Source organism: Sorex araneus, chromosome 2 (genome assembly GCF_027595985.1).
Source record: "Sorex araneus isolate mSorAra2 chromosome 2, mSorAra2.pri, whole genome shotgun sequence".
NCBI lineage: Eukaryota > Metazoa > Chordata > Mammalia > Eulipotyphla > Soricidae > Sorex > Sorex araneus.
The window spans coordinates 345,266,623-345,288,085 of record NC_073303.1 but is presented as its reverse complement, the minus strand read 5'-3'; the positions used below and the strand labels follow the sequence as shown (position 1 = coordinate 345,288,085).

The 21,463-nt window shown below is 42.3% G+C and overlaps 1 protein-coding gene across 1 annotated transcript in view; it reads right to left on the bottom strand.

Annotated features, from left to right (window-relative positions):
* Positions 1–21,463, bottom strand: part of MAPRE2 (microtubule associated protein RP/EB family member 2) — a 176,441-nt gene that overhangs the window by 130,232 nt on the left and 24,746 nt on the right. Inside the window, exon 2 of the mRNA XM_055125543.1 lies at positions 8,587–8,648. The gene's annotated coding sequence lies outside the window, so the exon portion shown is untranslated. The remainder of the gene's footprint in view (positions 1–8,586; positions 8,649–21,463) is intronic.

Here is a 21,463-nt window from a genome sequence, read left to right as displayed (position 1 = left end):
AAAACTATTCCCTCTCCTTCTCAATTTCCCCTTACCTTCAACTTCTACTCTGACTGTGCCATTAAACTCATTTTCACCAGATCTGACAAAATCTTAGTTGTTAAATCAGTAGGCACCGTGTTCGATTCCTCCGCTCCTCTCAGAGAGCCTGGCAAGCTACCCGTGGCGTATTGGATATGCCAAAAACAGTAACTTTAAGTCTCTCAATGAGAGAATTTACTGGTGCCCGCTCGAACGAATCGATGAGCAATGGGATGACAGTGATTGTGATAGTGCTTTTTGGGTCACACCGGGTGATGCACAGTGGTTACTCCTGGCTCATGCACTCAGGAATTAACTCCTGGAGGTGCTCAGGGGACCATATGGGATGTTGGGGATCAAACCCAGGTTGGCTGCATGCAAGACAAATGCCCTGCCCGCTATGCTATCGCTCCAGCCCCCAAATCAGTAGGCACTTTTAAGTCATTATCTTAACAGATTATTTGGTGTATTGATCCTTTCTTCATTCCTGAAATACTATATTCCCATGACTTTCATGATAGTATACCTTTCTCCTATGTTTCTAATTATTCATCTTTTAATATATATACTTAAATAGAAAGATAAACATACTTAATCTTTCCTTTTTATTTTTATTTATTTTTTTTTTGGGGGGGTCATACCTGGCGATGCACAGGGGTTACTCCTGGCTCTGCACTCAGGAATTACCCCCGGACGTTCTCAGGGGACCATATGGGATGCTGGGATTTGAACCCGGGTCAGCCGCGTGCAAGGCAAACGCCCTACCCGGTGTGCTATCTCTCCAGCCCCAATCTTTCCTTTTTAACTATTTTAAATATATTAACATAAAAAAATGTAGTGGTCCCAGGGGTCAGATAAATAGTACTGTGGGCAGGATGCTTTGCATGCATCCAACTTGGGTTCAGCCTCTGGCATTCCACATGGTCCCCTAAGCCCTACAGTAGTGATCCCTGAGCACAGAATCAGGAGTAAGGTCTGAGCATCACAGAGTATGACTGAAAAATAAATGAACACACACAACATATTTAATGGTGCCAGGTACATTTGCACTATTGTATAACCATTATCACTGTTTCCAAAACTTTTGTCATCTGACAAAACTGGAGCTCTGTGTCTATTGAAGAGTAACCTTTCATATTTCCCTTTACTCAGCCCTTGGAAAAGGCCATTGTACTTTACACTAATTTTTATTATCCTAGTATTTCATATGACTGAAATAATAGATTTTAATTCTTTGAAATTAATTTTCAATATAATGTTCTTAGGCTTCAGTCATTGTAGCATGTTTCAGGATTTGCTTCCTTTTCAAAGTTGGATGATACTTCAGTGCATTTACAAGCCAAACTGTTTATTCATTCACCGATTAATGGGTAGTTGGGTTGCTTTCACCTTTGGCTCTGCAAGTCATGCTGTTATGAACATAGGTTTTATCTTTCTTAACGTACCTCTTAAATTTTGATGACCATAAAGGTTCTACTTTTGACTCCCTGTTCTTAGTCTCGATTAACTTTAGACAATTTCCCCTATACTTATTGTTTATTGCTTATAAACTGGTGGTTTCTAAAAATAAACTTCTGGTTTATCTTTTTTTTTTCTCATTTGGGATTCAGATCCCAAATCTTCATATACAAAGTCACAGACACTCTAAGTATGTTCATTCCTAAGCTTCCGATTTGTGCACATATACTGTGATGTCCTGTCATTATGTCTCTTCTCTCAGTTTATCTCACCACTACCATAACTATAACCACTTCCACCCCCTTACTATTTATACTAGAAGTTTATGCCTGGGTATCACCGCCTGCCAATCAACAGTGCTGCTATGCAGAGCTGCTGTGGAGCCCACTGAATCCCTGGTTTCCAGTGAACTTTTCTTCACTTTGGCATCTTTTGAGGGGTGGGTTTAAAGCTCGATATGTGTTTCTGTGAACAACCCCTTATCATTAGCACCCTTTAGATAAGAGTATCACCTTCTAGCCCTGATCTCTGATTATTTTTTTCTCAGCACAGAAACAGCTTCGATCACATAAAAATCTATGTATGTGTTTAGTGATTTGATCTCTGACCACCTTACCCAGCACTTCCTACTGCACCTTCCAAGTTGTATATTCCAGCTGTCATCACCTTTGCTAGATACTCATCATCTTTAACTTGGTCTCTTGACTTCTAATATTATTCTCTCCTAATTGTTTTCCAAAGACACTGGGGAACCATTCTAAGAAGACAGATAGATTTCTGTCTCTTACTTAACATGTTTCAACCATCACTTTCAGGACACAAGCAAAACTCCTCATTCCCTTCCTAATCTGTTTGTCTACCCTTTCTTTCCCTACTCCTCTCATGCTCACTCTGTGCTTCTTTCAATTCCACACACATACCATCTGCTTCTCTTACTTTCTCTCCAGGTCTTTGAGATTGCTACTCTTTCTGCCCAAAATATTTTCTCTTATCTACCATCTCTCCCTCTTCCTACACCTGGTTCCTTTTCTTTTTGGTCTCAGATGAGTTGTTAATGATCTGTTGAAAGCCTTGTCTGACCTCCCTCCACTGGTACTCACTGACTTAAGCGACACCCCCTAAGAGGGCCATTCACAGCTCAATCAAGGCTGACAGCCCTACTCTCTTATCCAAAATATATCCTCTGCCCTTGCACTGTGATGCTTTTCACAGATAATACCTAGCACATAATTCTTTGTGACATTTCAAATATCCAGAAAAGTAGAACAAAATTAATATTCACATGTTGTACACTCCTACCCACCAGATCTAGTAATTTTTTTTTTTTTTTTTTGCTTTTTAGGTCACACCTGACAATGCACAGGGGTTACTCCTGGCTCTGCACTCAGGAATTACTCCTGACGGTGTTCAGGGGATGATATGGGATGCTGGGAATTGAACCCGGGTCGGCCGCATGCAAGGCAAAAGCCCTACCCCTGTGCTATTGCTCCAGCCTCTCTAGTCAGTAATTTTAATGTTTAGTTATGTTACCTTCATCCAGTCATTCATCTCTCTATCTTATTTGACACATATTTACATATTTTAAAGTCAGAGAAAAAAAATCAATCCTGAAACTGATGTAGGCAGGTAGACAGGGAAAGGCCCTTGGCAATGAAAATTGAGATTTAACAGAGTCTCGGGGAAGGAGACTTTTAAGACTTGCAGATTCAAGAAAACAAAAGACCCGGAGGAAACCATCAGCGGACCCTGAGGATAATGGACCCCTCCCCAGGAGGTTCCCCAAAGAAGGCCATCACCACTCCCAACCTCCCTGGTAACCTTAGCAACAAACTTTTACCTGGAAAGAAACCCCAAGTGGGTGTGGGGGGCAGATTGAAGAAACCCTATAAAAGACACCTTGAACAAAGGAAGAGCGCACAGATGCTGCCTGAGCCCATGTTCTGCTTGCGCCCACGTGGCCGAACACATGTATTGCCCAAGCACATGTGTCACCTGCATCTCCCCTCTTGAGATGTGTACTTTCATGCTTTCATACCTTTGTGTGTAAAGCTAGGTTATGTGTAGGGGCTTCCTCCACCCTTGGAGAAGTCCGAGTTCTCTCATGAGCGCGTTATTTTCACTATTCTCTCTCCCACTTATCCCTTCCTCCTTCCCTCAGAAACCTCTAAATAAAATCTATTTACTTCACTGCTTGTCTACTCCTGAAATTCTTTTCCGTGAGTGAGACAAGAACCCAGTCACTCTGGGTCCCGGGTGATAGAGGCGGCAGGGGAGAAAGTGACCGTTTTTCTCCTCCCCACTTCACGTAAGTCACCCGTGGGGCCCACCGACATCAAAGCCTTATGAAAATATCATATCTCATAATAAAATAAGCCACTGAAGAGAAAAGAACATTGAATCAAATCTCTCAGTCTCTGCTTAAGCACAGTTCAGTGAAATTCAGAAATAAGAACATTAAAGTCTGCTCCAGACACTTCTGTAAATAAGCGATCATTCTGTTGTTTAATTCTCAAGAATCTTTTAAGGTAACTTCATTAATGAACACAAAGAACCCTGTCAAGAGACTGAAGCTCTAGGAGAGGGTGGGAAGAAAAATATTTGCTGAGTACTCCTCATGCTTCTGTCACTTATGCTACCCCAGATCACACTCACAACACACTCAAAATGTGAAAACTCGGTGAGAACGAGCCGGCGGGTCAGCAGAGGAGGTAAGGCACTTGCAGACTGTTTGATCCTCAGCCTTGCCTGAGGTCCCCTGAACATTGTCAGGAATGATTCCTGAGCACAGAGCCAGGAGTAAGGCCTGTGCACTGCCAGATGTGGTCCCAAACCTCCCTCCCCCACCTCCCAACGCTAAGACAAACTCTGTGAGATCAAGTTAGTTGCTCAGATTCTAAAAAAATGACTTGTTTCTAGTTTCCTTCTTGTCTTTGTCCTTCACATTCATTCATTACCATTTCAAGCTTTTACTATCTAAAAAATAAAAAATAAAAGTAATTCTGCTATGATCTGAGAGTGGTAAAACAGACACAATTGCTTCTACAAGCACAAGGAATCTTCATGAGAATTCTCTTTGAGAATTCCCTTTCTGGTGTCTATTAATCCTGTGATAGCGATGAGGCCGGGACCAGTGACAGCAGTGAGCACTGAGCATGTGAGTGTGCTGAGTTGGGCCTGGCTCTCTCATCCAAGGTCTGACTCCAGGAGAGTCTCAAAACTCTCCTCACCCCGTAATGTTTGTCCGTAAAGGGAGTAAACTGGTTAAGACTATTACCAAGGTTCCTTCCAGATGTTTAAAACACAAAGCACCAAGGAAACCCTCTAATTCTCAATGATTTGCTTCAGTTGTCAGCAGAGGCAGGCCAGGACATAAGCCTTGATCCCAGCCCAAGGCTCTGTGCCTGCTCAGGAAATCCACTCACCTCGGGGACTCCCTGTAAATATAGGCTGTCGACAGATTTGAGTGGAGACTTGGTCAGTGCAACTTGAATCATTTTCGAACATGCAGAAGCAGGTCTCCCCAAGATTCTGACATAAGAACTGCTGATGAGGATGGTGTGAAAGAGGAGCCACAAAAAGCACCACTTGAAAGGAAACCCTATTTTCTGTTTTATTCCTACTATCTTCTGCCAGGTAATCTATCCTACTAACTACACTTGGATTTTTTTGCTTTGGTAAGGCCACTGGTGCCCAGGCCTTACTCCTGGTTCAGTGCTCAGAGATCACTCCTGGCAGGGCATCAGGGACTATATATGTTGTTGGGGATTGAACCAGGTCAGCTGTGTGCAAAGCAAGGGACCTACCCAGTATACTATCTCTCTGTGTGCAAAGCAAGGGACCTATCCACTATACTATCATTGCCCCAAACTTAGATTTTAAATAGACTATTCCACATAGATAGTGTGTTCTAAGAACTGTTGTGTTCACATTCTGGTTTTGTTTATATAGCATAGTTCTTTACATTGACCAAACATTCAATAAACATTATTGAATAAATGTTCCTTCTGATACAGTGAAGTTAACAACCTGGATTGAAGATGTCCGTAAATAGTCTCAACCTTTCAGGAAAGAATATTAGTAAGATAGATCCAAAGTAAAAAAAAAAAGTCATTTGCTTAAGTAATAATCCCACTTCTGGAATTTTCCCCTAAAGAATGAATTGTTTGATCTCCAGCATCACATGGTCCCTAGAGCATCCCCAGAAGGTTTTGAGCACTGCTGTGTTGGTGCTGGTGGTCGCCAGCAGTGCAGAACCTGAGTGACACCACACCCCCAGGCTCCTGCATGGAACAAGGAGCAGCCGTCAGATCCCTGAGAACCATGTGGGAAATTTCCCCCAACTAAACAGAATATAACAATCCAAAAAATTAGTCAGATTAAACTGAACCAAATAACCAAGCACATTAATATAATATAATTCTAATGACAGTTGTAAGGGCTCATGAAAGATGCTTATATTTAGCATTTGTTTCACAGTTTACATACTCTAGGATATCTAATATAGAAAATCATAAACACTTATAGGGGAAGCAAATATGAATAAAAGTTATTTGGAGGTGGTGTGATGGGTTCTTTTGTCCAATTTTTCTTTAAGTTTATTATTACCATTATTTTGGATTTTGGGCCATACTGGATGGTGCTTAGAGCTAACTCCTGACTCTGTGCTCAGGGATCACTGCTAGTGGGCTCAGAGGACCATATGGGATGCTGGGATTGAACCCTGTTCAGTTGTGTGCGAGACAAATACCCTACCTGCTAAACAATTCTCCAGCCTCCAGGTTTATTATTTTTAATAAAAGATTGGTATGGTGAATATTAACCTTTCCTTACTGTCACTTTTTTTTCATGGACCAAAGCATAAATATTTAAGTGACTAAGAGCTAGTGCTTCAAAATTAAACTTGGGGCTCAGGTGATACTCAAACAGGGAAGCTATCCTGTAGCATGATGTATGAAGTACAGACCATTTACTTTGTAGTTTCATGTATAAAGAATAGGATAAAGTATCATCCAAATGAAAATACTTTTGAGGGCTATAAGGAATACTAGTTGCACTCCAAGGCGATGGAAGTTAAGCAGGATTGCCCCAGATATCAAACCTAGGTGCCCCCTACTGGGCAGAAGCAAAGATGATAAAGAGCACCCATCCCATCCAGAGACAGCTTCAGTCTGGACGGAGAAAGCCAAGGGACTGCTCTCCTTGGTTCTTCCTAGTGCCTCAAGATGCTTACTTCCCTCTGTTTTAAGCCCAGGAGTCTGTTCTTATCCTTGAAAGGGCCAGGTTTTTTTTTTTTTAATTTCATTGAATCACCGTGAGATAGTTACAAACTTTCATGTTTGGGTTACAATCTCACAATGATCAAACACCCATCCGTCCACCAGTGCACATTCCCCACTACCAATATCCCGGGTATACCCTCCCTTTCCCACCCTCCCCCTGCCTCCATGACAGACAATATTCCCCATACTCTCTCTCTCTACTTTTGGGCATTATGGCTTGCAACACAGATACTGAGAGGTCATCATGTTTGGTCCATTATCTACTTTCGGCATGCATCTCCCATCCCAACTGGTTCCTCCAACCATTATTTTTTTAGTGATCCCTTCTCTATTCCATCTGCCTTCTCCCCTCCGCTCATGAAGCAGTCTTCCAGCTATGGGGCAATCCCCCTGGTGAAAGGGCCAGTTTGGATACCACTCGGGTACAATATCCTACTCACTTAAATATAACTGTAATTATTTCAAATCAATACAAATAAGGATCTTAAACCTGTAAAATTCACTTATCTTTTCGATTAAAGCAACTCCTTCAACTTCTATCCTTTGGGTAAATAATTTTAGATTTCTCTTCAATAATTTCTTTCAAAATGAGCACTAGCCTGTACACTGGTGAAGGGACCCGTGTTGGAACATTATTGAGTGAAAACCAATCATGAACAACTTTACCACTGTGTATCTCACTCATTCAATTTAAAAAAAAAAAAGTGGGGCTGGAGCGATAGTACAGCAGGTAGGGCGTTTGCCTTGCACTCGGCCGACCCGGGTTCGATTCCCAGCATCCCATATGGTCCCCTGAGCACCGCCAGGAGTCATTCCTGAGTACAATGCCAGGATTAACTCCTGTGCATTGCCGGGTGTGACCCAAAAAGCAAAAAAGAAAAAACAATTAAAAAAAAGTTCGGATCACTGCCATCTAAAAATAAATAAATTAATTAAATTAAATGATCAATCTCCAAAACACTTATGGAAACCCACAAACAAAATTTGTCATACAATTTGTTGATTTGAGCCTTTGATATTTACTAATATGGTTTGAGAACTATTGAAGATGAAAATTTCTGACGTTATCATTCCAGAACAAACAGAAAGAAGACATGTACAGCCAAGCTCACAAACCTTTCTCCACACACTTTCTAAAATTTGATGTTGTGAGGAAAATCAGTAAATGTTTAAGGTAAATACAGAACTTAGACTATTCCCCGTGAACAAGAAAGAATACCCCGTTGCTTTAAAACCACTATAGATGGCTTTCCAAATATTGCCATCTGGTGGAATTTCAGTTAATTGTTCCTTTGTTCTAGGGAGTGCCTGGAGATGAAGTCTGAAGGCAATACCTGACAGAGACGTGGAATATCCATGGGAGATAACTGAAGGTCAAATGATTCTGTCTCAAACATACATCCCAAACTGAAAACTTAACTGCTTCTTTAGCTCCTTCCAAACATTTCCATTATTCTCTATTATAAAATCAATAGAGATGTTGGTTTGATATAAAATCATCTATTTGCAAACAACTGGAAATGTCATGACATCATTAGACTAGCTTGATGTTCTCTCTTCATTATCACTAATAAGATCTCCAAAATTAAAATTTAATCAGCTTGAACCACTTTCTGAGAAATTGCTGAATGCAGTCAATTAGTTTTCTAATTGACAGGTGGGATATGAAATGAAATTGAAAAGATACTGCTTTAAAGGAGCATTTTTACTAAAATGTTCACATCAATTGAATAATTGAACTGTGAAAGTTTATTACAAATGCATCATAATATAAATAAATTTTAATTTAATTTGTTAGCAGAGATATAAATTTATCTTTAAGTCTTACCTTGAGCATCCAGGCTTTATTCCTGGCTGTTGAGACGAGCGAATCCTCTGAGAAATGGGATACTAGGATAGTAGAAATGTGAAAAACCAAAAATGAGTAAACATTTAATATGATGCAACATGGAAACAAAGATTTATAATTTAGTTCATTGAGTGTGATCAGCAATGGAAAAAGAAATGAAAGAAAATACAAACACAATACTCAAATTTAGTTAATTCACTATATGAAATTAAGTCAGTTAAAAAAAACCACAATATATTAGGCTTCTCAATCTATATATTATTAGAACAATTTTCAGTTGTTTTTCTAAGTCATCAAAAGTTAGTATAGTTTTAGTCTTACAAAAATATTCTTTTTTTATCCCTTTATCCTGAAAAGCTGATTATATGAGAATCATATGTTAAAAAATACTTCTTAAAGCAGGATCTCTAAAGGAGTAACAGATGCTAACACTGATTAAAGTATTGACTTCCCCAAATCAAGGCAAATTTTGTGTCAACACAGGCTTATTTTCCAGTCAAAAGATTTTTTTTTTTTTTTTTTTTTTTTTTGCTTTTTTGGGTCACACCCAGCGATGCACAGGGGTCACTCCTGGCTCATGCACTCAGGAATTACTCCTGGCGGTGCTCGGGGGACCATATGGGATGCTGGGATTCGAACCCGGGTCGGCCACGTGCAAGGCAAACGCCCTACCCGCTGTGCTATCACTCCAGCCCCAGTCAAAAGATTTTTAATTTTAACATTTTTAACATTATTTTTTCTGTAAATAATGCCAGAATCAAATTTTGAAGCACATACATAAGATATAACAAATTAACTTTCTTTGTATTTATTGTCAAAATAAGGTATGGTGAAATGATCTAGTTATAGAAACTGAAAGATATGTTACCTACAGATCTGAAGGTCCAAATGTTAGGGTGTAGGTGAATGATAATTGCAACTCAACCATTTTTGCCAAAAAGGGATTGAGAGAATTTGCACATGAGCCATTAACTATCTTCTCACCACCCCAAGAGGCAAGTTAGGAACATCCCAATCCAACTTGTATCTCTGTCTTCATCCTGTTCATTGCTTTCCTGTGTTTGCTGCATATGATAGTTTCACAAACATCTCTGGAATTTACTTAGTTCAAAACCAACTGTATTAGAGTAAAATGTCGGGGGCTGAAGTAATAGTACAGTGGGTCCTGGGTTTGATCCCTGGCATCCCACTGGGTCCCCCAAAGACTATTAGGAGTTGTTCCTGAGTGCAGAGCCAGGAGTAACCCCTGAGTATCTCAAGGTATGGTCCCAAAACCAAAAAAGCAAATAAATGAAGATATTATCAGTAGTAATTCAACCGCATAATTAATACTAACGTAGTTCTAGAGATGTTGCTGAGAGAAATATTTTTATTATAGAAAGGAGGAAGAAAGCACTTTGCATTCCTTTACCTATAGGGAAAAGAGAAGATGCTATGGGATAAAAAAGCAAAGAACAAAATTTTAGGTGTTGAGAGAATAAAAGGAAAGATGAGGGATTTTTGATTTCTACTAGTAAAGAAACTCAAAATAGTATATACAGTTTGGTTTACTAAAGAATAAGATAATCTGGGTAAGAGAGCTAGTACAGGAGCCAAGGAGCTACAGCTGACCCAAGTTCAATCATATCACTGTCATCACTGTATCACTGTCATCCCATTGTTCATCGATTTACTCAAGCGGGCGCCAGTAACGTCTTCATTCATCCCAGCCCTGAGATTTTAGCAGCCTCTCCTTACTCGTCTTTCCCAACGATCGGAGGCTCTTTTTAGCACTGCATATGATCCCTTAATCTCTATGAGGAGTGGTCCCGGAGCACAGACACAAGAGTAAACTCTGGGTGTAGAGTACAGCAGGTGGGGCACTTGCCTTTCACGAGGCCCATCTGGGTTATATCCCCAGCATTCAATGGTTCCCTGGCACCGCCTAGTGTTATTCTCGAGTGCAGAGCCAGGATTAACCCCCGAGCATTGCCAAGTGTGCCCCCCCAAAAAAACAAGTAAGCCCTGAGCATCACCAGGTGTGACAACCCAAAAGCAGACAACAATAAAAAAGAGAATTTAAGGTGACTGCTTTCAATATGCCAACTTAGGTAAACTGATGACAATTCTAATTGTTTTTTCTTCAGTTAAAATAGGTAGAATTTCTTCACATATTTAAATATTTAAATCAGAAATGTTGGGATATTACACATCTCTACCTTTTATTTTATTTTATTTTATTTTTGCTTTTTGGGTCACATCTGGCGATGCACAGGGGTTACTCCTGGCCCTGCACTCAGGAATTACTCCTGGTGGTGCTCAGGGGACCATATGGGATGCTGGGAATCGAATCTGGGTCGACCTCATGCAAGGCAAACGCCCTACCCACTGTGCTATTGCTCCAGCCTCTCTATATTTTAAATATATTGGTAAAACTAAAATTAGACTTAAAATATGTTCTCATGTATGTGTTTATTTTTCTAGATTTTCATTCTTCCTGCTGGAGCAGAATTTTTAACTGAATATGAAATTGTCATTTTCCCTCTTTGTTCTACTAATAGCCAGTAGCTACATTACCAAGCAAAGTATTGGCCACCGTGCTAGGAAGTAAGAACATGAGCTTAAGGTTTTTAGTTTATCTATAAACCAGATAATTAGCCCTTAGAAAATTCAGGCTAGCTTGTATACAATTGGCCTTTTTCTATTCTCTGACAACAGTCCATTGCTATTCTGTCAACAGCTGCAATGAATCAGTTCGAAGAAGAATGAGATCATTTATTGAGTATCCCATTCAGTCACTTTACATCTTTTACCCAATTGGTTCCTCAAAGTCATATTATTTACAAATGAAAAAATAAACGGGTTCCCCACCCCCAAACTGCTTGGTAATCTGAGCTTATAATGTCATCGTTCAAAACTATCTATTCCCTTGTTTATTTGCTCTCTATTCCACAGACATGTGAAATCATCCGGTATGTGTTCCTTTCCCTGAGATCTATTTTGCTTAACAGGATGCCCTCCATCCGTTAAGGACAAACCACGTGCACCGGGGGCCCTTCCTGCCCTGGTTCCATCCACCCGCTTGTCTCTTGACCCATCTTTGGGGCATCATTGACCAACCTGGAACATCATATTGTTGCCTCATAGAGTGAGTTATTCTACCGGCGAATCACGTTTTTAGTGGCAGGAACGGAACCCAGGGCCTTTCAGAGTTTAACAATTGGAATTAGGAACCTTTGAAAAATGCGTTTCCACCATCAGGCTCCCGAGCAGGGCCCTGCAAACACCAAGTTTGTAAGATCTGGGAAAGCAGGCAGCTGAGTTCCCACTAAATTAGGGATGTCAAACCCCATCCCGTTTTAAGTGTACTCTATTGCAGGCCTTCTTAAACTTTTTCCACTCGTACCCCCTTTATTTTTATTTATTTTTATTATTTATTTATTTATTTATTTATTTATTTATTTATTTAGGCTTTTTTTGGTCACACCCTCCAATGCATAGGGATTACTCCTCGCTTTGCACTCAGAAATTACTCCTGGCGGTGCTCAGGGGACCATATGAGATGCTGGGAATTGAACCCGGGTCAGGCGCCATGCAAGGCAAACGCCTTACCTACCTGCTGTACTATCGCTCCAGCCCCTCGCACCCCCTTTATGCACAAGATAATTCTTACACCACTCTGGGTTTATAGACACAACAGGTATATACAACAAACATCTACTGATAGAAAATCATAAAGTATTTTAAAACCAAACTTTAAGATTTCCCTCCCCTCAAATCCAGTATTTAAAATCACACTTCTTAAAATTTGAAAATAAAAAGGCAAAGAAGATGGATTTTCAACTGTGAGGCTCCCGGACCCCCAGAAAAATAAATTTCTGAAAGTGATTAACTTTAAATTCCACACGTGTATGTCTTTTATGAATACAACAAGTGCGGCTTGAACCGAAAGGTGTCAATCTTTATGAATATTTTGTAAGAGCAAAGCTCATGCTTTAAAGGCCGTTTTCCACGGGTCATGGACATTTCAGGACCACGTAATCCCGTCACGGACTGTCGACTCGGTGCAGCCAAGTTTGTTTACAACTTCCCAGGTACCATGTCAATACGCCTTGACTTGGAAGTATCAGCTCTCTCTTGATCCTTCTACCCTACACCCAGGAGAAGCTATTTGCATCAGTTCTGGGAAGGAGGGCTAGGCATGCGTGAGGAATTAATAATTTTATTGCATCAGCTGCACTACTCCAGGCCTGTCTGCAGGTGGACCCTAGTCAAAGCACAGCGTTGGTCAATGATGACCCAAAGATGAGTCAAGAGCTGGGCGGGTGGGCGGAGCCAGGGCAGGAAGGGCCCCAGGTGCGCCTGGTCTGTGCTTATTGCTTGAGTGGGTATATAAGGAGCTTGCTGTGCGCTCACTTGGCTGTTTGCAGTGGCGAGGGCTGCTTTGCTGTTCGCTGCCGCGGTGGGGGTTGAGCAACTGGGAAGATGAATTTTGGGGGGGAGGGGGTGGCGGCGGCTTTCTGCCTGGGTGTAGGTAGAATGATAAAGAAAGAGCAGGTACCTTCATGTCAAGTAACTCTTCTTACTTTCTTTCTCTTCCTTTCCCTCTCCCTGCCCACGGCGCTGGCCTCTTCCTTTGGAGACTCTCCTTCCACTCTTTGAAATAAGTTCGAGAGGGACCAGGGGAATTTGGGGTCGCCTTCCTGAGAAGCACAAAGCAGGGAGGCCCAGACGTGTCTCCTGGGTAACAGCGAGATCCAGAAGCCTTGAGCACACCAGGAGGGTGGGTGCGGCAGGGCTGGCTGGTGGAGGTATGGGGGCCGCTGAAGTAGGGGGTCCGGACAGAGCAGAAAAGCTGGTTCTGGTTTCCACTATCTGTCCCGGGTGCAACGAGGGGGAGAGGGTTGTCTGATGCAACCTCAGCTAAGAAGATGCGGGTGGGGGGGGGGGGGGGCTCCTGCTGAAGAGATCCGGGCCAGTCTCCTGCCCACCTTTGGGGGCCTAAAAGGAAGCCTCAGTTTCCCTTTGAGGGATGCTGTTAGTCGCTCCATTTTTAGCTGCCCCCATTTCACATCCTAAACACTCCTGCAAATTCCCGGGCTCTGAGACTGAAACCTGTAACCTTAGACCTAAAATTCTGCTCTAAGACCTTAAATTCTGCCCAGACCTCGGGCTCACAGGAGACTAAGTGATAATGGGGCAATCCTTGGGCGTAAGGAGAAATATATAACCTAAAAGGTCTTAGATAAGTTTCCACAAGCTTAAGTGGGAATGCAAGATGTTAATCATAGCAACACAAATGCGGCCTAGATTAACAAGACACCTGTGGGAAATAAATGGGAATCCTCGGAGACTTTTGATAACAAAGGCCCAGTTTTCCTGTATCACTATCACTGTCATCCCATTGTTCGATTTGCTCGAGGGGGCACCAGGAACGTCTCCATTGTGAGACTTGTTACTGTTTTTTTAAAATCATATTTATTTATTTATTTATTTTAAAAAATTTATTTTTAGTGAATCACCGTGAGGGTACAGTTACAGATTTTACATTTTTGTGCTCATGTTTCCCTCATACAAAGTTCGAGAACCCTTCCCTCCACCAGTGGCCATTCTCCACCACCGGTAAACCCAGCATCCTTCCTACCCTCCCCAATCCCATCTCCCCACCCCCACCCCACCCTGCCACTGTGGCAGGGTATTCCCCTTTGTTCTCTCTCTAACTAGGTGTTGTGGTTCTCAGTAGAGGTGTTGAGTGGCCACTGTGTTCAGTCTCTAGTCTACATTCAGCCCGCATCACCCTTCCCCTGCATGGCCTCCGACCGCATTATACTTGGTGATCCCTTCTGAGTTGCCCTCTCCCCAGAATGTGAGGCCAGCCTCCAAACCATGGAGTCAACCTCCTGGTACTTAGTTCTACTATTCTTCAGTGTTAGTCTCCTACTGTTATTCTATATTCCACAGATAAGTGCAATCTTTCTATGTCTGTCTCTCTCTTTCTGAGTCATTTCACTTAGCATGATACTTTCCATGTCGATCCACTTATATTCAAAATTCATACCTCCTTTTTTCTAACAGCTGCATAGTATTCCATTGTATAGATGTACCAAAGTTTCTTCAGCCAGTCATCTGTTCTAGGGCAGTCGGGTTTTTTCCAGATTCTGGCTATTGTAAACAGTGCTGCGATGAACATATAGACTTGTTACTGTTTTTGGCATATTGAATACGCCATGGATAGCTTGCCAGGCTCTGCTGTGCAGGCGAGATACTCTTGGTAGCCAGTTTTCCTATTAAAAAAGAGGAGAAATATACAAAGGGGACTGGAGCAATAGCACAAAGGATAGGGCACTTGCCTCATGAGCTGCAGACCAGGATTCTGTCCCCAGAGCACTGCCAGAGTGATTCCTGAGGATTGAGTCAGGAGTAAGCCCTGAACATCGCTGGGTGTGGTCCAAAATGAAAAAACGAGCACTTTTTTGATGCCAGTAGTAACCCCTGAGCACTGCTGAGTATGGTTTCAAAAACTAAAAGAAAGACAATAAAAAGCCCCAAAAAGACGAGCTTAGTCCTGCACTGAGTTCCTCCCCAGCTGGGAGTCCTTCTCTTCTACTTTCAACAATCTTATTTCTAACTGAGCATCTTTGTCCGTCAATGTTTTAATTTGTGGAAATATTTAAGAACCCGGGAATTGTAGGTATAGAAAGAGATCCAAGGCTGTGGCTTTCATATCGTATGGGGGAATATTCACATCAGAAGAGCGATAATCCTTGCCAGTCTTAGAGACTCTTAACCTGCCTTTGTTTTCAAACAGCGAGTCCTATAGCTCTATCCTGGGTGAGAAGCACTGCGTGACCATTTTCTTAATCTATACTTTACAATTAATAATGGTTTCTCATGCGTGTAATTCCAACACCACACCCATCCCCAGTGGACTCCTCTCTATCACCCAAGGCCCCTAATACCTCTCCTCCTCAAGCTCTTCCTCTCCAACTCCGTATTGTGGGTCAACTCTCCAATTACGTCATCTTTGGGTCTTTGTTCCTTAAGAACACCTGGCTAAGGTGGGTGGAAGGTTTGCCTGGCTTCTGATTCCCACTTTCCTCTGGAGAGTGGAATGTTGCAGCAAAGGGAGTTGGATTCTTTTCTGGCAACCCCCAAAGGGCTGCCTCTGCTTCCCGCTTATCTAAGTGGCCCAGCTAAAGCACATTCTGTTTTGACAATCGTCCCTTTTCTCTCATCCCCTGGAAAGTTCAAATTGTCTTTCTTAGAACAGAACCAGAACTCTTGCTTCTCACATGTGGGGCATAGAGGCAGAACATCTGTTCTAACTTGGGAGCCCTCCTCCAAAAACTGCTTCCGTTAAACCATGGGCACATGAGAGACAGCAGAGGCAAAAGAGGGTTGTAAAAATATTTCTAACTGTGCCCCTAAAATCACTCTTTGCAATGTTACTTCTATAGTCAGACTTCTAATCAACCAAAGTTACGAGGTTCTCCTACTAAGCAGACCGGAATTACTGTCTCTCCATCTCCTCCCAGCTTTTTCAAGAGAACACTATCGAACCCGGGGTTTCCTCCCAGGAGTTGGCTAAATCCTTGGATCCTCAGAATGACCTCTAGCCTGAATTCCAAGCTCCAGGCCTCATCCCCATCACACACACTGCTCTGAAATACTGAATCACTCCATTTCTGCATCATTTAAGTGTGGGAGGTCTATGGCTTTCTAGGAAGAAAGCAGCATGTGCGCATTAACAAAAGGTCAGGCTACTTGTTAAATCCTTAAACTGATGCTACTTGATATCAGCCTTCAGTGAGCCCTGCCTCCACTAAGCACCACCTCAATTAGTGGCTCTAGTTGGGCTCAAGGCCTTTCCAGAAGCCATGCAGGGAGGCAGAGGCTGTCCATTCAACTCTCCCAAGGGACTTAGAGGCATGACTACCAGGAAGCAGAGCTGAGCACACACCAGGGAAACCAGAAACCAAATGAGATTATCTGGCAAGTCCAGGAGGTCAAATTACTGACTCTCGGATTTTGAGTTTAGTATAAGGCATTCCTCACTTTAATGCAAATGACCAAAGGACCCATCTTATATACTTAAGGGCTTTTGAAAAATTATAGCTGGCCTATAAAAAGGATTTCGGAGGTATATATTATGAGTGGTAATAATGTTATAAACTTCTTATGGTCAGATAATTTGGGCTTCTATAGAAATAAAAGATAATCCTCAGAAACTGTCTAAAGTGATGGCTATAATAAAATAGACATTCAGTTCTTTTCAGACAAGCCAAGTCTCACCCCGTCTTAGAATCCTTCTACATCCATCTGCTACTTCTCATGTGAACCAGAATGAAAATAATTTAAGATTTGCCCTTTCTATTTTAGAATTAGCATATTCATCATGCTAAATGTATAAAAATTCTTTTAAACATCCTCCAAAACTACATGTAAGAAATACCCCAGGCACTATACATCTGTGAAATGCTTTTGATTATTTCCACTTGTCCTTTTATCCATCTCAAAGAACTATTCTTGAAAATCTAGTAGTTGGCATAGAAGTGTCAAGGAATACTCCTTCATAAGATTGGTGAGAAATTGTTGTAAAGTGGAAAATAATTGGAAGGGAGCATCAAATTCATGTTCAGAGCCCAGGGCTCAAATTTAGAGCTCATGTCATGGTGGAAATGAAAACTTTGCGGTTCATGTACTGTAGGAAAACATTGGTTTGTCCTTTCCCTTACCACAGGGAGCTTAGGTTTATTGGGTTACACCCATCACAGTGCTCCTGAGGCACTCCCATTCTTCTGTTTATCTTTAACCTCTTCTCTGTGCTCTGCTTCCCTATCGGTAAATCGCCTATGTCCTCAAATCAGACCCTGTTAAAATCTGACTTGTAAGGTCAGATCCTTCTAAGGACTCTGGATTTTGTATTTGTAAGTGAAAGACTGCTTTTCTCTTTACCTTATATCCTTTGCATAGTTTACTTTAGACACAGGAACACCTTGGGGGCTGGAGCGATAGCCCAGTGGGTAGGGCGTTTGCCTTGCATGCAGCCGACCCGGGTTCGATTCCCAGCATCCCATATGGTCCTCTGAGCACTGCCAGGGGTGATTCCTGAGTGCAGAGTCAGGAGTAACCCCTGAGCATCGCCAGGTGTGACCCAAAAAGCAAAAAAAAAAAAAATAGACACAGGAACACCGTTAATGCTATGCTTTTGTAACTTGGGAGTTAACGGACTCCAAATATTATTTACTCCTGGGCATCTGTCATATTTACTTAGCCTCAGTTGCCCTTAGTTCTAGCACCCCCAAATCAGGGTCCTGACAAAAGCACTGGATGGCCCCAGGGAAAGTTGTGAGGTACCCTGGCATCAAAACCGGACAGGCCAAGTGCCATGAAACCTGTAAGTTAAGAGCATGGTTGTGGACTAATTCTGTCATGACCCAAAGAGAAGTGATTGCACAAGGACCCTACTAGGGTTAGGAAGAACTAATCTGGCCTGAGGACTGTAGTCTGGGATCTACAGTGAAATGTCCCCAGGAGAGCCACCCTATAAGTTTAATATATCTCTTACTGTGTCCACACACGATGACTAGAAAGATTAAGAAGTAAATCTAAGATGACTGTTTATGGACTAAGGAGAATAATGTCCTTAGATGAAATTCCGCCCTGAATAGATCTCCTAGCAGGAGATGGTCTGTAGGATGATGCTTGCTTGCACTTCCTCCCTGGCTGCTAGGAGCTTGTGTGTGATGATTGCTCCCCCCCCCCCCCAACCTGTCAATTGCCTTTGTCTCCTGACCAGACTGACTTGTAAATATTGTCTTTCTCTTCTCCTTAATGTCCTTTGCATAGTTATTTCAGAGCAGTTGCCTTTTGTATGGATACAGGACAGTTAAAAAGACAAGCCTGTGTCTTGGGAGTTGATTGACTCCAGATAATATTACCTCCGGGACATCTGCTCTCTCGACTTAAGCCTCAGTTGCCCTTACTTCCTAGATCCCCCAAAAGCCGGGTCCCAATGAGGGATTGGATGGACCCAGGGCAACTGGTGAGCTATGAGCTACCCTGGCATTGAAATGGGCCTGGCCAAAGTGCGCTAATGCTTAACTAAGTTAAGAGCTTGGTCATGGACAAATTCTGTCATGATCCGAAAGTATAACTCTTGGATTTGGACGCTGTTGGGGTTAAGAATGATTGGTCCGGTCTGAGCACTGTAGTCTGAGTTTGTGGTAAGATGTCCTCAGGAAAGTCACCCTACAAGCCTAAAAGTGTATTACTGTGTCCATATAGAATGATAAATATTAGGAGAATTAAAGATGCTAATTAAGTTGCAGGTTTAAAGGGAAGAGAAATACACCTAATGGCTGTTTTGCCCTTATGGGCTGCAGGTGGTCAAGAAGTCTGGAAAAACATTTTTGATCACACTTCCTATGGGGAGGCATGGTTAGGGAGGCATGGTGAGAGGATAGAGAGGCTGCACACTGTTTACAATAGCCAAAATCTGGTAAAACAGAGTGCCCAAAAACAGATGACTGGTTAAAGAAACTTTGGTACATCTACACAATGGAATACTATGCAGCTGTTAGAAAAGATGAAGTCATGAACTTTGCATATAAGTGGATCAACATGGAAAGTATAATAAGTGAAATGAGTCAGAAAGAGACAGACATAGAAAGATTGCACTCATCTGTGGAATATAAGGTAGCAGAATGGGAGACTAACACCTGAGTAGTAGAGAGAAGAACCAGGAGGTCTGCCCCACAGCTTGGAAACTGGTTTCACATGCTGGGGAAAAAGGCAGCTGAAATAGAGAAGGGAACACCAAGTAGAGGATGTTGGAAGCACCCATTCGGGTTGAAAGATGCATGCCAAAAGTAAGACTATAAACCAAACATGATGGCCACTCAACATTTCTATTGCAAACTACAACACCCAAAAGGAGAGAGAACAAAAGGGAATGCCCTATCACAGAGGCAGGGTGGGGTGGTGAGAGAGATACTGGGAACATTGATGGAGAATGGGCACTGGTGGAGGGATGTAAGTGATCACTATGACTGAAATACAAACATGAAAGTTCATAAGTTTCTAACTGTTCCTCACGGTGATTCACTAATAAAAAAAAAATCACTGTCATCTTCTTGTTCATCGATTTGCTCGAACGGGCACCAGTAACATCTCCATTGTGAGACTTGTTAGCCTGGCAAGCTACCCGTGGCATATTCCATATGCCAAAAACAAAGTAATAAAAAAAGAGCGGCTGCAGGGAGCAAGGGGGATTGTTGGATTGTTGGTTGACTGGAGAAATGAATTGATGGTTGGTTGATGGGTTAATTGATTGAAAGAGACAGCAGAGAGAGGGGGCGTGGGGAGAGACAAATACAGCACGAAGAAAGAATTATGCAGTTAGAGAGGGTTGGAGAGCTGGGAGAGACAAGAGATTGAATAAACAGCAACTAATAAGCAACCAGCTTGGCCCTTGTTCTTCCTTCGACCATCCAAGGCAACATCTGTCCCAGGTGGAGAAGCAGCTCGAGAGCACCGAACTCGGGGGAGGGGGGGCAAGAGAGCCGCCAGGAGAGCCCGGGAACATCCTTTCACGTGTAATCCTTTGCGAGCACGTGAAGGGCTGACACAGCCCTGTGGGTGGGAATTACACAGCCCTTGAGCAAGCGGGTGGAGAATTTTAACAGATCTGTCTTAGAAGAGCTCCCCAGGAAGGAAGGGAAGGGCTTTACATATGTTGATCGTGCTATCTAACCTAGGTGTAGTTACTACCCCCAATGCTTGGAGGTTGAGGTCTATACAAAGGCTGCGAGACTGGACATGGAGAGAGTCGCAAGAGGGACAGGAGGAGATGAGGGGGAGAAGGACTATGAGACTGGGTGAAACAGGAAGTAGGGAGACTAGATTGGAATAAACTGCAACTGATCACCAACCAGCCTGGCCCTCATTTCCTCCTTTTTCTGCCCATTGCCATTGGCTGTCTGGGGTGGGGAAGCTGCTTGACCACTAAACACAGGCGGTGAGAGAGTGCCACACATCTTATTTTGTAAATACACAATGCAGCATGTCCTATTATTCTGACTATCCACAGAAGGAACATGGCAATGTCAAAGTGTTGGAAGGATAACACGAGAGAGATTGAAGCATGATTGTGGCTGTGGCAGGAGGTGGTCAGGGACAAAAAACACAATACCCCAAAGGAGATAAAGAACAAAAGAGAATGACCTGTCACAGAGGTGGGAGAGGGGAGGGGGCGGAGGGGGGGGTTGGAGGGATACTGGGATCATTGGTGGTGAATGGGCACTGGTGAAGGGATGGGTGGCCAATCATTGTGTGACTGAAATGCAAACACGAACGTTTGTAAGTATGTAACAGTACCTCAGTGATTCACTAATAAATTTTTTTTAATTTTTAAAATTAAAAAAATTTAATTCAATTTTAATTTAAAAAAATTGGTATTAAGTGGCAGTCAAATCTTAATTCAGTTTTATCAATTCCCTACCCCTCATTACCTCCCTTACCTTCTGCCCACAGGAACCTTTTCAGACCTTCTCCCTAGTCATCCCACTCCTACCTTTAAGGAAATTAAATACTAAGAAATAAGATTTTGTCTGCTATAGTTGACCTTTGGAGGTAATGATGCAATATCTAATCCCACCCCTCCATAGTGGATGTGATGTCTAATCCAATTGAATAAACAAGGATTAGGGAATCTCTCTTCAGTCTCTGGACTGTGTGGAGAAATTGGGATACAAAAAAGGGTATTCTGGTGGGCCCTGCTTTCCTCCTCAGTAGCAACAAAACCCTTTCCTAAAACCAAATAAAAGGGATTGTTAATCCAGTTCAAATAGAGAAATGAGACCTAAGGAACCTGTTT